General features: G+C 51.7%; 1 long non-coding RNA gene across 1 annotated transcript in view; it reads right to left on the reverse strand.

The window, feature by feature from the left end:
• Window positions 1-16,519, reverse strand: part of LOC138919311 (uncharacterized) — a 150,984-nt gene that overhangs the window by 106,582 nt on the left and 27,883 nt on the right. The window contains exons 7-9 of the long non-coding RNA XR_011429420.1: window positions 12,160-12,715; window positions 6,070-6,625; window positions 205-760 (exon numbers count right to left, since the gene is read on the reverse strand). This is a non-coding gene — a long non-coding RNA (uncharacterized lncRNA). The remainder of the gene's footprint in view (window positions 1-204; window positions 761-6,069; window positions 6,626-12,159; window positions 12,716-16,519) is intronic.

The following is a 16,519-nucleotide window of genomic DNA, read 5'->3' on the forward strand; positions in this document are numbered from 1 at the left end:
TCCCACGGGGCGGGCAACGGCAGCTGGGAGACCTCCGTGCCCTCCGTGTCTCTCTCTGGGACCCTCCGGGCGCCCCGAGCACCAGGCCGGGTCTCCCCGCCAATGGCGGGGAGAGACTCTCCCCGCGGGCTCAGGTGTGCAACTCCAAAGTTTCCCTCTGCGTTTAGGAGTAATTGCGGGGGGTTTAAGTAGGGTTCTGGTCACCTGTTTCCACCGTCGCTCCTCTGTTGTGTTCTCGCTCCTGCCCTAGATGTGTGTGGATCCTCTGGGGGCGTCCGTTGGAAGAAAGCCGCTTGCGGGTACTAGGCTGCCCGTCGGGGTCGGAGAGTTTTCACCTATTTCCACATCCTCCCGGAGGAAAGTCCGTCCGCCTTCCGATGTATAGTCGCGTGGGTGTCTCAGACGTCCTGAGATGCTGTCTGGAAATCCTTTGTCAAGCGATAAGTGTCCAAATAATTGTAGACTCGAAGGGCGAGAGACAAAGAGGACTACTCACGGCGCCATCTTGGAATTCCTCAAGTATAATCTCTTAAAGAAGAGTCTGGTTAAGAACTATTCCTGAATATCAAGTTATGATACTAAATTTACCTTTTTTGGTTGGTGTGCTGGTATTCGTGAAAGAAAAATAGGCTTATCATGTCTATAAACACCCACTATAAGTGGTCATCGCTGAGGTTTCTCAATTTTTTCAGTCGCTTTTCCTCTAGGTATTTCTGGAACATTTGTCTTCGTTGATCACTTAGAAGAGACTTTGCTGATCCTAAGCAGGGGGGAAAATAGCATATAAAACATTCAAATAAAAAGTTATCCAAATGTCTAAAATACCATTGTCTAACTTCAACAGCTGCTAAGCAATACTTTCAGTAACTTCGTATTGATTCCTTAGCACGCTAACCACACAAGTCATTTCAACCCCTGTTTTAAAATTTCTCTCCCTTTTGCCTTCTCTTGTTCACAAATTAACTGCTTGCCATCCACTAGGCATGCATTACTTCACTTTTAAATTAATTAACTTCTATGATCACCCACCTCCAAGCTGACCTCCAACAATTCTCACCTCCTGGTAGTCACGCCCTTGTGTTGTCCCCTCCACACAGAATAGGGCTGAGCTGTGTCACCAAGAAAAGTGTGGGAATGATGGAGTGTGGCTTCCAAGACTGTATCATTAAAGACAGTGCAGCTTGGCCCTGCTCTCTCTCAGATCACTTGCGCTGGGGAAGTCAGTGGCCATGTGGAACCTTAAGGAGACTCAAGCAGCCCTATGGAGACGCCACATGACGAAGAACTAAGGCCTCCTGCCAAAAGCCAGCATCGACTTGCCAGTCATGTGAGTGAGTCATCTTGGAAGCAGCTCCTCTGCTGGGAGCCGTGGCTACATCATTTGATTGGCTGTTTGACAGGGACCAGCCGATTAACGCTGAGGGGTGCAGGGCCGCCCCTTGGTGAAGAATAACCGGCCAGCCCCTCACATAGTTCTGAAACCTGTGCTGCTTCTAATTGCCCTTCATTCCTTTTCCTTTCTTAACCTCCAGTTTTCACTCCTTTGGGTGGCTGCTTGGGAGGCACTATCTCCTGGGAAAATTAGATAGCATAAGAGAATGTGACCACCTGCAGGTAACTTTCAAGATATTTTTCAGTTAATTATTGGAGGAGCACACAGTCCCATTTGAGACAATCAGAAAGGAATCCTGCCCAGATAAGATGTCGAATCAGGTTTATGGCCTCCATCTGGTTAATGTTTCCTTCTCCCTCCAGTTCTTTGTCTAAATATATATGCATGGTCCTTCTAAGTTTGCTGGTTAATTGGATGATCAAGAAGTATCTATATATTATTCTTGACCTTCTGCTTTCTGTTAAAATGCTATAGAGGTTTTCTCCTAAAAGCAATAAATAATAAATAATTGATGAGTAGAAGGGCCGAGGGGTGCAGGGATGCCCCTCGGTGAAGAATGGCCGGCCGACACCCCTGATATTTTCTGAATTATATGCATGCTTTCTAGCAAGGTTATGTCTGTACTTATTTCTCTTTTTTATTCTTGAAGCTACATAGTTTAGCTTAGCTTTTCAGCCCTTTACTTTACTAACAAAGTGATACTTTCTCTGGCAGTGTGCTTAAGGGACTGTTAGCTCCACAATCTAAAAGACAAAGGAATGCTTTCACCCCCTAAAGGGCGCAGAAATGTAAAGATGTTTAACTGCCCGCTGAGAATGCAGATAGCCCTGTGGATAAGACACCCTGGAGTCGCCTTTTGTTCCCATTAACCGTCTACACTAATAGCGTAAATGATTGAGGGAGGCAGGGATGGCTCCACCAGGATGCAACCAGACGGACTGCTGTCCTGTCCGGAGGCCTGGACCTTCTCTCTTGGATTTAACTTTACCATGAATCACAACAGACGCCTAGGTACCTATCTCCTTTAGCTTAGAGAAAACAAACACCAGTTAATTGCGGAGAAGACTACCATTAACCTTATGCTCTATAGAATAGAATGCTAATAAATATTCTTGTGCTCGTTTTTTATTTCCTTATCTCTCTGAGAATATTTGTAGAACTATTTCTGTACTAATCCTGAAAAATATATAAACGACACTTGTGCACAGTAAAGTCGGACTTGCTAACACCAACCCAAGTCTCACGTCCCCTTTATTTCCCCCTCACTCATCGTGCCGACGCCGTCCACCCCTCAGGAACCTGGACTCCGCCGGGGCGGGACCCCGGCACTCCTCCAGCCTCAGTCAAGCTTCAGAGGCACCCCTGGATGACACCTTGACTGCAACCTGTCAGATTCCTTACCTCCCACCTATGATTCTCAACTCAGGTTTCTACTATGTACTCTCATGTTTATTTAAACTTGTTTGAAAAATGTGAGTGGCTACTGATGTGGATTAAGGCTGCCCCAGCTAGAGAAGCCCAAGGTGACCTGGCCTACATGCCAAACTATACGACCCAGTGGACTTTTTTTATGGTATGAATTAGGACCGCCCCAGGGAGAGAAGCCTGGGGCATCCTCACCTGCATGCCGATCTATATGGCCAGATTCGTATCTAAAGTTATATGACCGCACAATAACCAGACCCCATCTGCACTGAAATCATCTAATGACTTTTTACATCATCTTTTCTTTTTTTTTCCAGTAAAAATAAGTCACGTACCCATGCCTTATAAAATTAGCCCTAACCCTCAACTCAGGGCAGCAGCAGGAGCTCTGACTGCCCGTGGGTCCTGTCCCCACGCACCAGCTCTGCCTGCCCATGGGTCCTGTCCCCATGCCAGCGGGGGCAGCAGCAGCGGCAGCAGCAGGAGCTCTGACTGCCCGTGGGTCCTGTCCCCACGCACCAGCTCTGCCTGCCCATGGGTCCTGTCCCCATGCCAGCGGGGGCAGCAGCAGCGGCAGCAGCAGGAGCTCTGACTGCCTGTGGGTCTTGTCCCCACACACTAGCTCTGCCTGCCCATGGGACCTGTCCCCATGCCAGCGGGGGCAGCAGCAGGAGCTCTGACTGCCCGTGGGTCTTGTCCCCACACACCAGCTCTGCCTGCCCATGGGTCCTGTCCCCATGCTATTCCTCACTATTCTCTAAATAAAAGAGCACTACTGCCAGATCTTGAGAGTCTAAGAAATCTTTCTTTCGACTCCTCGGCTCACCGATCCCGCATCATTTCTGGTGGCCCGTACGGGGACTTGCTTTATCGGCTTGTGAGCTCGAGTTCTGGTAAGTGCCCTTTTCTTCCTTATGCCTTTCTCTTTTTCAAGGATGGATCTAGATTCACTGCTCCATCGGGAACTTTCTTGGATGGCTGTATGAATCCACGTTTGCTGCCCATGGCTACTCTATGGGGCAAATTGTGGCATTCAGCTTGAAGAGATTCAGTACCTTAAGCCTCAGGGTGATGGAGAATGAATTAATCCATTCCTTCCTGACTCTATCTCTAATAGACAAATTTTACGTGGGCGCGGGTCGGCCACTTAAGTCATTAGGACGGCCGCAAATCTCCAAGACTCCCGTGGAAGGTTTCTTTTCCTAAGGCTGGATTGGGATCCCTCCCTCTGGCACCTGACCACGCTCTGAACTGCGAGGAAAGTCCCACTCGGGACTCCAGTTCAAGGGAAGTACCAAACTCTAACCTTTGGTGGAGTATGGGAACCCCTTCTTGGGAGAATGGCTCCAGGATGCAATTGGGTAGAATGTCCCCCAGACTGGCGGAAAATTCCTCACTGTCTTTCTCTTTCTCACTGTCTTTGTCCTTTTCTCTCCTGGGACCATACGCCAGGCACCTATTCCTGCCAGGCAGAATAGGGAAGATGTTCAAGGGATGCCCCCATCATCCCTTGCTACAGGAACCCCAATGGGGGGATTTTCAAGGTAATGGCTCCCTTTCTCTGGGACCATTCACCAGGCACCTATTCCTGCCAGGCAGAATAGGGAAGATGTTCAAGGGATGCCCCGATCATCCCTTGCTACAGGAACCCCAGTGGGGGGATTTTCAAGGTAATGGCTCCCTTTCTCTGGGACCATACGCCAGGCACCTATTCCTGCCAGGCAGAATAGGGAAGATGTTCAAGGGATGCCCCCATCATCCCTTGCTACAGGAACCCCAGTGGGGGGATTTTCAAGGTAATGGCTCCTTTTCTTTCTCCTTTTCTCTCCTGGGGACCATACGCCAGGCACCTATTACTGTCAGGCAGAATAGGGAAGATGTTCAAGGGATGCCCCCATCATCCCTTGCTACAGGAACTCCATTGGGGGGCATCTTCTACAGTCTGTGGTTAGTACACCTAGCTATGCTGCTTTTGCCCTGGGGTCTTCCAGCCTTGTGGCTGGCGGCTGGGTGCCTTCTACTGGTGCTGTGCAGAGGCTTTCCCTAAGGCTTCTGTGAGCCTGTAGGGCTTCCCCCTAGGCTACTAAGCTGGGTCTCTGGAACTCTCTCCAGCCCCAGTCCTCTCCGAAATCTCCGGCAATCCCTAGCCTCACCGGGTGGGCAACGGCAGCTGGGGGTCGCCCCGCCCTCTGGGCTTCTCTCCGGGCCTCTGCCGGGAGCTCTGAATGCTCAGCGTGGCCCCTCTGCTACCGGCAGACAGAGATTTTTGTCTGCTGCCTGGCGGAGCTCCGGCGCTTCCCCTCCGGGTCGCCGGACCCGCCTTTGAAAGTTCCCCCACCCCGGTCCTCTCCGAGATCTCCGGCAATCCCTAGTCCCACGGGGCGGGCAACGGCAGCTGGGGGTCGCCCCGCGCTCTGGGCTTCTCTCCGGGCCTCTGCCGGGAGCCCTGAGTGCTCAGCGTGGCCCCTCTGCTACCGGCAGACAGAGAGTTTTGTCTGCTGCCTGGGGGAGCTCCGGCACTTCCCCTCCGGGTCGCCGATCCGGCCTTTGAAAGTTCCCCCGCCCCGGTCCTCTCCGAGATCTCCGGCAATCCCTAGTCCCACGGGGCGGGCAACGGCAGCTGGGGGTCGCCCCGCGCTCTGGGCTTCTGTCCGGGCCTCTGCCGGGAGCCCTGAGTGCTCAGCGTGGCCCCTCTGCTACCGGCAGACAGAGAGTTTTGTCTGCTGCCTGGCGGAGCTCCGGCGCTTCCCCTCCGGGTCGCCGATCCGGCCTTTGAAAGTTCCCCCGCCCCGGTCCTCTCCGAGATCTCCGGCAATCCCTAGTCCCCCGGGGCGGGCAACGGCAGCTGGGGGTCGCCCCGCCCTCTGGGCTTCTCTCCGGGCCTCTGCCGGGAGCCCTGAGTGCTCAGCGTGGCCCCTCTGCTACCGGCAGACTGAGAGTTTTGTCTGCTGCCTGGCGGAGCTCCGGCGCTTCCCCACCGGGTCGCCGGACCCGCCTTTGAAAGTTCCCCCGCCCCGGTCCTCTCCGAGATCTCCGGCAATCCCTAGTCCCACGGGGCGGGCAACGGCAGCTGGGAGACCTCCGTGCCCTCCGTGTCTCTCTCTGGGACCCTCCGGGCGCCCCGAGCACCAGGCCGGGTCTCCCCGCCAATGGCGGGGAGAGACTCTCCCCGCGGGCTCAGGTGTGCAACTCCAAAGTTTCCCTCTGCGTTTAGGAGTAATTGCGGGGGGTTTAAGTAGGGTTCTGGTCACCTGTTTCCACCGTCGCTCCTCTGTTGTGTTCTCGCTCCTGCCCTAGATGTGTGTGGATCCTCTGGGGGCGTCCGTTGGAAGAAAGCCGCTTGCGGGTACTAGGCTGCCCGTCGGGGTCGGAGAGTTTTCACCTATTTCCACATCCTCCCGGAGGAAAGTCCGTCCGCCTTCCGATGTATAGTCGCGTGGGTGTCTCAGACGTCCTGAGATGCTGTCTGGATATCCTTTGTCAAGCGATAAGTGTCCAAATAATTGTAGACTCGAAGGGCGAGAGACAAAGAGGACTACTCACGGCGCCATCTTGGAATTCCTCAAGTATAATCTCTTAAAGAAGAGTCTGGTTAAGAACTATTCCTGAATATCAAGTTATGATACTAAATTTACCTTTTTTGGTTGGTGTGCTGGTATTCGTGAAAGAAAAATAGGCTTATCATGTCTATAAACACCCACTATAAGTGGTCATCGCTGAGGTTTCTCAATTTTTTCAGTCGCTTTTCCTCTAGGTATTTCTGGAACATTTGTCTTCGTTGATCACTTAGAAGAGACTTTGCTGATCCTAAGCAGGGGGGAAAATAGCATATAAAACATTCAAATAAAAAGTTATCCAAATGTCTAAAATACCATTGTCTAACTTCAACAGCTGCTAAGCAATACTTTCAGTAACTTCGTATTGATTCCTTAGCACGCTAACCACACAAGTCATTTCAACCCCTGTTTTAAAATTTCTCTCCCTTTTGCCTTCTCTTGTTCACAAATTAACTGCTTGCCATCCACTAGGCATGCATTACTTCACTTTTAAATTAATTAACTTCTATGATCACCCACCTCCAAGCTGACCTCCAACAATTCTCACCTCCTGGTAGTCACGCCCTTGTGTTGTCCCCTCCACACAGAATAGGGCTGAGCTGTGTCACCAAGAAAAGTGTGGGAATGATGGAGTGTGGCTTCCAAGACTGTATCATTAAAGACAGTGCAGCTTGGCCCTGCTCTCTCTCAGATCACTTGCGCTGGGGAAGTCAGTGGCCATGTGGAACCTTAAGGAGACTCAAGCAGCCCTATGGAGACGCCACATGACGAAGAACTAAGGCCTCCTGCCAAAAGCCAGCATCGACTTGCCAGTCATGTGAGTGAGTCATCTTGGAAGCAGCTCCTCTGCTGGGAGCCGTGGCTACATCATTTGATTGGCTGTTTGACAGGGACCAGCCGATTAACGCTGAGGGGTGCAGGGCCGCCCCTTGGTGAAGAATAACCGGCCAGCCCCTCACATAGTTCTGAAACCTGTGCTGCTTCTAATTGCCCTTCATTCCTTTTCCTTTCTTAACCTCCAGTTTTCACTCCTTTGGGTGGCTGCTTGGGAGGCACTATCTCCTGGGAAAATTAGATAGCATAAGAGAATGTGACCACCTGCAGGTAACTTTCAAGATATTTTTCAGTTAATTATTGGAGGAGCACACAGTCCCATTTGAGACAATCAGAAAGGAATCCTGCCCAGATAAGATGTCGAATCAGGTTTATGGCCTCCATCTGGTTAATGTTTCCTTCTCCCTCCAGTTCTTTGTCTAAATATATATGCATGGTCCTTCTAAGTTTGCTGGTTAATTGGATGATCAAGAAGTATCTATATATTATTCTTGACCTTCTGCTTTCTGTTAAAATGCTATAGAGGTTTTCTCCTAAAAGCAATAAATAATAAATAATTGATGAGTAGAAGGGCCGAGGGGTGCAGGGATGCCCCTCGGTGAAGAATGGCCGGCCGACACCCCTGATATTTTCTGAATTATATGCATGCTTTCTAGCAAGGTTATGTCTGTACTTATTTCTCTTTTTTATTCTTGAAGCTACATAGTTTAGCTTAGCTTTTCAGCCCTTTACTTTACTAACAAAGTGATACTTTCTCTGGCAGTGTGCTTAAGGGACTGTTAGCTCCACAATCTAAAAGACAAAGGAATGCTTTCACCCCCTAAAGGGCGCAGAAATGTAAAGATGTTTAACTGCCCGCTGAGAATGCAGATAGCCCTGTGGATAAGACACCCTGGAGTCGCCTTTTGTTCCCATTAACCGTCTACACTAATAGCGTAAATGATTGAGGGAGGCAGGGATGGCTCCACCAGGATGCAACCAGACGGACTGCTGTCCTGTCCGGAGGCCTGGACCTTCTCTCTTGGATTTAACTTTACCATGAATCACAACAGACGCCTAGGTACCTATCTCCTTTAGCTTAGAGAAAACAAACACCAGTTAATTGCGGAGAAGACTACCATTAACCTTATGCTCTATAGAATAGAATGCTAATAAATATTCTTGTGCTCGTTTTTTATTTCCTTATCTCTCTGAGAATATTTGTAGAACTATTTCTGTACTAATCCTGAAAAATATATAAACGACACTTGTGCACAGTAAAGTCGGACTTGCTAACACCAACCCAAGTCTCACGTCCCCTTTATTTCCCCCTCACTCATCGTGCCGACGCCGTCCACCCCTCAGGAACCTGGACTCCGCCGGGGCGGGACCCCGGCACTCCTCCAGCCTCAGTCAAGCTTCAGAGGCACCCCTGGATGACACCTTGACTGCAACCTGTCAGATTCCTTACCTCCCACCTATGATTCTCAACTCAGGTTTCTACTATGTACTCTCATGTTTATTTAAACTTGTTTGAAAAATGTGAGTGGCTACTGATGTGGATTAAGGCTGCCCCAGCTAGAGAAGCCCAAGGTGACCTGGCCTACATGCCAAACTATACGACCCAGTGGACTTTTTTTATGGTATGAATTAGGACCGCCCCAGGGAGAGAAGCCTGGGGCATCCTCACCTGCATGCCGATCTATATGGCCAGATTCGTATCTAAAGTTATATGACCGCACAATAACCAGACCCCATCTGCACTGAAATCATCTAATGACTTTTTACATCATCTTTTCTTTTTTTTTCCAGTAAAAATAAGTCACGTACCCATGCCTTATAAAATTAGCCCTAACCCTCAACTCAGGGCAGCAGCAGGAGCTCTGACTGCCCGTGGGTCCTGTCCCCACGCACCAGCTCTGCCTGCCCATGGGTCCTGTCCCCATGCCAGCGGGGGCAGCAGCAGCGGCAGCAGCAGGAGCTCTGACTGCCCGTGGGTCCTGTCCCCACGCACCAGCTCTGCCTGCCCATGGGTCCTGTCCCCATGCCAGCGGGGGCAGCAGCAGCGGCAGCAGCAGGAGCTCTGACTGCCTGTGGGTCTTGTCCCCACACACTAGCTCTGCCTGCCCATGGGACCTGTCCCCATGCCAGCGGGGGCAGCAGCAGGAGCTCTGACTGCCCGTGGGTCTTGTCCCCACACACCAGCTCTGCCTGCCCATGGGTCCTGTCCCCATGCTATTCCTCACTATTCTCTAAATAAAAGAGCACTACTGCCAGATCTTGAGAGTCTAAGAAATCTTTCTTTCGACTCCTCGGCTCACCGATCCCGCATCATTTCTGGTGGCCCGTACGGGGACTTGCTTTATCGGCTTGTGAGCTCGAGTTCTGGTAAGTGCCCTTTTCTTCCTTATGCCTTTCTCTTTTTCAAGGATGGATCTAGATTCACTGCTCCATCGGGAACTTTCTTGGATGGCTGTATGAATCCACGTTTGCTGCCCATGGCTACTCTATGGGGCAAATTGTGGCATTCAGCTTGAAGAGATTCAGTACCTTAAGCCTCAGGGTGATGGAGAATGAATTAATCCATTCCTTCCTGACTCTATCTCTAATAGACAAATTTTACGTGGGCGCGGGTCGGCCACTTAAGTCATTAGGACGGCCGCAAATCTCCAAGACTCCCGTGGAAGGTTTCTTTTCCTAAGGCTGGATTGGGATCCCTCCCTCTGGCACCTGACCACGCTCTGAACTGCGAGGAAAGTCCCACTCGGGACTCCAGTTCAAGGGAAGTACCAAACTCTAACCTTTGGTGGAGTATGGGAACCCCTTCTTGGGAGAATGGCTCCAGGATGCAATTGGGTAGAATGTCCCCCAGACTGGCGGAAAATTCCTCACTGTCTTTCTCTTTCTCACTGTCTTTGTCCTTTTCTCTCCTGGGACCATACGCCAGGCACCTATTCCTGCCAGGCAGAATAGGGAAGATGTTCAAGGGATGCCCCCATCATCCCTTGCTACAGGAACCCCAATGGGGGGATTTTCAAGGTAATGGCTCCCTTTCTCTGGGACCATTCACCAGGCACCTATTCCTGCCAGGCAGAATAGGGAAGATGTTCAAGGGATGCCCCGATCATCCCTTGCTACAGGAACCCCAGTGGGGGGATTTTCAAGGTAATGGCTCCCTTTCTCTGGGACCATACGCCAGGCACCTATTCCTGCCAGGCAGAATAGGGAAGATGTTCAAGGGATGCCCCCATCATCCCTTGCTACAGGAACCCCAGTGGGGGGATTTTCAAGGTAATGGCTCCTTTTCTTTCTCCTTTTCTCTCCTGGGGACCATACGCCAGGCACCTATTACTGTCAGGCAGAATAGGGAAGATGTTCAAGGGATGCCCCCATCATCCCTTGCTACAGGAACTCCATTGGGGGGCATCTTCTACAGTCTGTGGTTAGTACACCTAGCTATGCTGCTTTTGCCCTGGGGTCTTCCAGCCTTGTGGCTGGCGGCTGGGTGCCTTCTACTGGTGCTGTGCAGAGGCTTTCCCTAAGGCTTCTGTGAGCCTGTAGGGCTTCCCCCTAGGCTACTAAGCTGGGTCTCTGGAACTCTCTCCAGCCCCAGTCCTCTCCGAGATCTCCGGCAATCCCTAGCCTCACCGGGTGGGCAACGGCAGCTGGGGGTCGCCCCGCCCTCTGGGCTTCTCTCCGGGCCTCTGCCGGGAGCTCTGAATGCTCAGCGTGGCCCCTCTGCTACCGGCAGACAGAGATTTTTGTCTGCTGCCTGGCGGAGCTCCGGCGCTTCCCCTCCGGGTCGCCGGACCCGCCTTTGAAAGTTCCCCCACCCCGGTCCTCTCCGAGATCTCCGGCAATCCCTAGTCCCACGGGGCGGGCAACGGCAGCTGGGGGTCGCCCCGCGCTCTGGGCTTCTCTCCGGGCCTCTGCCGGGAGCCCTGAGTGCTCAGCGTGGCCCCTCTGCTACCGGCAGACAGAGAGTTTTGTCTGCTGCCTGGGGGAGCTCCGGCACTTCCCCTCCGGGTCGCCGATCCGGCCTTTGAAAGTTCCCCCGCCCCGGTCCTCTCCGAGATCTCTGGCAATCCCTAGTCCCACGGGGCGGGCAACGGCAGCTGGGGGTCGCCCCGCGCTCTGGGCTTCTGTCCGGGCCTCTGCCGGGAGCCCTGAGTGCTCAGCGTGGCCCCTCTGCTACCGGCAGACAGAGAGTTTTGTCTGCTGCCTGGCGGAGCTCCGGCGCTTCCCCTCCGGGTCGCCGATCCGGCCTTTGAAAGTTCCCCCGCCCCGGTCCTCTCTGAGATCTCCGGCAATCCCTAGTCCCCCGGGGCGGGCAACGGCAGCTGGGGGTCGCCCCGCCCTCTGGGCTTCTCTCCGGGCCTCTGCCGGGAGCCCTGAGTGCTCAGCGTGGCCCCTCTGCTACCGGCAGACTGAGAGTTTTGTCTGCTGCCTGGCGGAGCTCCGGCGCTTCCCCACCGGGTCGCCGGACCCGCCTTTGAAAGTTCCCCCGCCCCGGTCCTCTCTGAGATCTCCGGCAATCCCTAGTCCCCCGGGGCGGGCAACGGCAGCTGGGGGTCGCCCCGCCCTCTGGGCTTCTCTCCGGGCCTCTGCCGGGAGCCCTGAGTGCTCAGCGTGGCCCCTCTGCTACCGGCAGACTGAGAGTTTTGTCTGCTGCCTGGCGGAGCTCCGGCGCTTCCCCACCGGGTCGCCGGACCCGCCTTTGAAAGTTCCCCCGCCCCGGTCCTCTCCGAGATCTCCGGCAATCCCTAGTCCCACGGGGCGGGCAACGGCAGCTGGGAGACCTCCGTGCCCTCCGTGTCTCTCTCTGGGACCCTCCGGGCGCCCCGAGCACCAGGCCGGGTCTCCCCGCCAATGGCGGGGAGAGACTCTCCCCGCGGGCTCAGGTGTGCAACTCCAAAGTTTCCCTCTGCGTTTAGGAGTAATTGCGGGGGGTTTAAGTAGGGTTCTGGTCACCTGTTTCCACCGTCGCTCCTCTGTTGTGTTCTCGCTCCTGCCCTAGATGTGTGTGGATCCTCTGGGGGCGTCCGTTGGAAGAAAGCCGCTTGCGGGTACTAGGCTGCCCGTCGGGGTCGGAGAGTTTTCACCTATTTCCACATCCTCCCGGAGGAAAGTCCGTCCGCCTTCCGATGTATAGTCGCGTGGGTGTCTCAGACGTCCTGAGATGCTGTCTGGATATCCTTTGTCAAGCGATAAGTGTCCAAATAATTGTAGACTCGAAGGGCGAGAGACAAAGAGGACTACTCACGGCGCCATCTTGGAATTCCTCAAGTATAATCTCTTAAAGAAGAGTCTGGTTAAGAACTATTCCTGAATATCAAGTTATGATACTAAATTTACCTTTTTTGGTTGGTGTGCTGGTATTCGTGAAAGAAAAATAGGCTTATCATGTCTATAAACACCCACTATAAGTGGTCATCGCTGAGGTTTCTCAATTTTTTCAGTCGCTTTTCCTCTAGGTATTTCTGGAACATTTGTCTTCGTTGATCACTTAGAAGAGACTTTGCTGATCCTAAGCAGGGGGGAAAATAGCATATAAAACATTCAAATAAAAAGTTATCCAAATGTCTAAAATACCATTGTCTAACTTCAACAGCTGCTAAGCAATACTTTCAGTAACTTCGTATTGATTCCTTAGCACGCTAACCACACAAGTCATTTCAACCCCTGTTTTAAAATTTCTCTCCCTTTTGCCTTCTCTTGTTCACAAATTAACTGCTTGCCATCCACTAGGCATGCATTACTTCACTTTTAAATTAATTAACTTCTATGATCACCCACCTCCAAGCTGACCTCCAACAATTCTCACCTCCTGGTAGTCACGCCCTTGTGTTGTCCCCTCCACACAGAATAGGGCTGAGCTGTGTCACCAAGAAAAGTGTGGGAATGATGGAGTGTGGCTTCCAAGACTGTATCATTAAAGACAGTGCAGCTTGGCCCTGCTCTCTCTCAGATCACTTGCGCTGGGGAAGTCAGTGGCCATGTGGAACCTTAAGGAGACTCAAGCAGCCCTATGGAGACGCCACATGACGAAGAACTAAGGCCTCCTGCCAAAAGCCAGCATCGACTTGCCAGTCATGTGAGTGAGTCATCTTGGAAGCAGCTCCTCTGCTGGGAGCCGTGGCTACATCATTTGATTGGCTGTTTGACAGGGACCAGCCGATTAACGCTGAGGGGTGCAGGGCCGCCCCTTGGTGAAGAATAACCGGCCAGCCCCTCACATAGTTCTGAAACCTGTGCTGCTTCTAATTGCCCTTCATTCCTTTTCCTTTCTTAACCTCCAGTTTTCACTCCTTTGGGTGGCTGCTTGGGAGGCACTATCTCCTGGGAAAATTAGATAGCATAAGAGAATGTGACCACCTGCAGGTAACTTTCAAGATATTTTTCAGTTAATTATTGGAGGAGCACACAGTCCCATTTGAGACAATCAGAAAGGAATCCTGCCCAGATAAGATGTCGAATCAGGTTTATGGCCTCCATCTGGTTAATGTTTCCTTCTCCCTCCAGTTCTTTGTCTAAATATATATGCATGGTCCTTCTAAGTTTGCTGGTTAATTGGATGATCAAGAAGTATCTATATATTATTCTTGACCTTCTGCTTTCTGTTAAAATGCTATAGAGGTTTTCTCCTAAAAGCAATAAATAATAAATAATTGATGAGTAGAAGGGCCGAGGGGTGCAGGGATGCCCCTCGGTGAAGAATGGCCGGCCGACACCCCTGATATTTTCTGAATTATATGCATGCTTTCTAGCAAGGTTATGTCTGTACTTATTTCTCTTTTTTATTCTTGAAGCTACATAGTTTAGCTTAGCTTTTCAGCCCTTTACTTTACTAACAAAGTGATACTTTCTCTGGCAGTGTGCTTAAGGGACTGTTAGCTCCACAATCTAAAAGACAAAGGAATGCTTTCACCCCCTAAAGGGCGCAGAAATGTAAAGATGTTTAACTGCCCGCTGAGAATGCAGATAGCCCTGTGGATAAGACACCCTGGAGTCGCCTTTTGTTCCCATTAACCGTCTACACTAATAGCGTAAATGATTGAGGGAGGCAGGGATGGCTCCACCAGGATGCAACCAGACGGACTGCTGTCCTGTCCGGAGGCCTGGACCTTCTCTCTTGGATTTAACTTTACCATGAATCACAACAGACGCCTAGGTACCTATCTCCTTTAGCTTAGAGAAAACAAACACCAGTTAATTGCGGAGAAGACTACCATTAACCTTATGCTCTATAGAATAGAATGCTAATAAATATTCTTGTGCTCGTTTTTTATTTCCTTATCTCTCTGAGAATATTTGTAGAACTATTTCTGTACTAATCCTGAAAAATATATAAACGACACTTGTGCACAGTAAAGTCGGACTTGCTAACACCAACCCAAGTCTCACGTCCCCTTTATTTCCCCCTCACTCATCGTGCCGACGCCGTCCACCCCTCAGGAACCTGGACTCCGCCGGGGCGGGACCCCGGCACTCCTCCAGCCTCAGTCAAGCTTCAGAGGCACCCCTGGATGACACCTTGACTGCAACCTGTCAGATTCCTTACCTCCCACCTATGATTCTCAACTCAGGTTTCTACTATGTACTCTCATGTTTATTTAAACTTGTTTGAAAAATGTGAGTGGCTACTGATGTGGATTAAGGCTGCCCCAGCTAGAGAAGCCCAAGGTGACCTGGCCTACATGCCAAACTATACGACCCAGTGGACTTTTTTTATGGTATGAATTAGGACCGCCCCAGGGAGAGAAGCCTGGGGCATCCTCACCTGCATGCCGATCTATATGGCCAGATTCGTATCTAAAGTTATATGACCGCACAATAACCAGACCCCATCTGCACTGAAATCATCTAATGACTTTTTACATCATCTTTTCTTTTTTTTTCCAGTAAAAATAAGTCACGTACCCATGCCTTATAAAATTAGCCCTAACCCTCAACTCAGGGCAGCAGCAGGAGCTCTGACTGCCCGTGGGTCCTGTCCCCACGCACCAGCTCTGCCTGCCCATGGGTCCTGTCCCCATGCCAGCGGGGGCAGCAGCAGCGGCAGCAGCAGGAGCTCTGACTGCCCGTGGGTCCTGTCCCCACGCACCAGCTCTGCCTGCCCATGGGTCCTGTCCCCATGCCAGCGGGGGCAGCAGCAGCGGCAGCAGCAGGAGCTCTGACTGCCTGTGGGTCTTGTCCCCACACACTAGCTCTGCCTGCCCATGGGACCTGTCCCCATGCCAGCGGGGGCAGCAGCAGGAGCTCTGACTGCCCGTGGGTCTTGTCCCCACACACCAGCTCTGCCTGCCCATGGGTCCTGTCCCCATGCTATTCCTCACTATTCTCTAAATAAAAGAGCACTACTGCCAGATCTTGAGAGTCTAAGAAATCTTTCTTTCGACTCCTCGGCTCACCGATCCCGCATCATTTCTGGTGGCCCGTACGGGGACTTGCTTTATCGGCTTGTGAGCTCGAGTTCTGGTAAGTGCCCTTTTCTTCCTTATGCCTTTCTCTTTTTCAAGGATGGATCTAGATTCACTGCTCCATCGGGAACTTTCTTGGATGGCTGTATGAATCCACGTTTGCTGCCCATGGCTACTCTATGGGGCAAATTGTGGCATTCAGCTTGAAGAGATTCAGTACCTTAAGCCTCAGGGTGATGGAGAATGAATTAATCCATTCCTTCCTGACTCTATCTCTAATAGACAAATTTTACGTGGGCACGGGTCGGCCACTTAAGTCATTAGGACGGCCGCAAATCTCCAAGACTCCCGTGGAAGGTTTCTTTTCCTAAGGCTGGATTGGGATCCCTCCCTCTGGCACCTGACCACGCTCTGAACTGCGAGGAAAGTCCCACTCGGGACTCCAGTTCAAGGGAAGTACCAAACTCTAACCTTTGGTGGAGTATGGGAACCCCTTCTTGGGAGAATGGCTCCAGGATGCAATTGGGTAGAATGTCCCCCAGACTGGCGGAAAATTCCTCACTGTCTTTCTCTTTCTCACTGTCTTTGTCCTTTTCTCTCCTGGGACCATACGCCAGGCACCTATTCCTGCCAGGCAGAATAGGGAAGATGTTCAAGGGATGCCCCCATCATCCCTTGCTACAGGAACCCCAATGGGGGGATTTTCAAGGTAATGGCTCCCTTTCTCTGGGACCATTCACCAGGCACCTATTCCTGCCAGGCAGAATAGGGAAGATGTTCAAGGGATGCCCCGATCATCCCTTGCTACAGGAACCCCAGTGGGGGGATTTTCAAGGTAATGGCTCCCTTTCTCTGGGACCATACGCCAGGCACCTATTCCTGCCAGGCAGAATAGGGAAGATGTTCAAGGG

This window comes from Equus caballus, chromosome 20, assembly GCF_041296265.1.
Source record: "Equus caballus isolate H_3958 breed thoroughbred chromosome 20, TB-T2T, whole genome shotgun sequence".
Lineage (NCBI taxonomy): Eukaryota > Metazoa > Chordata > Mammalia > Perissodactyla > Equidae > Equus > Equus caballus.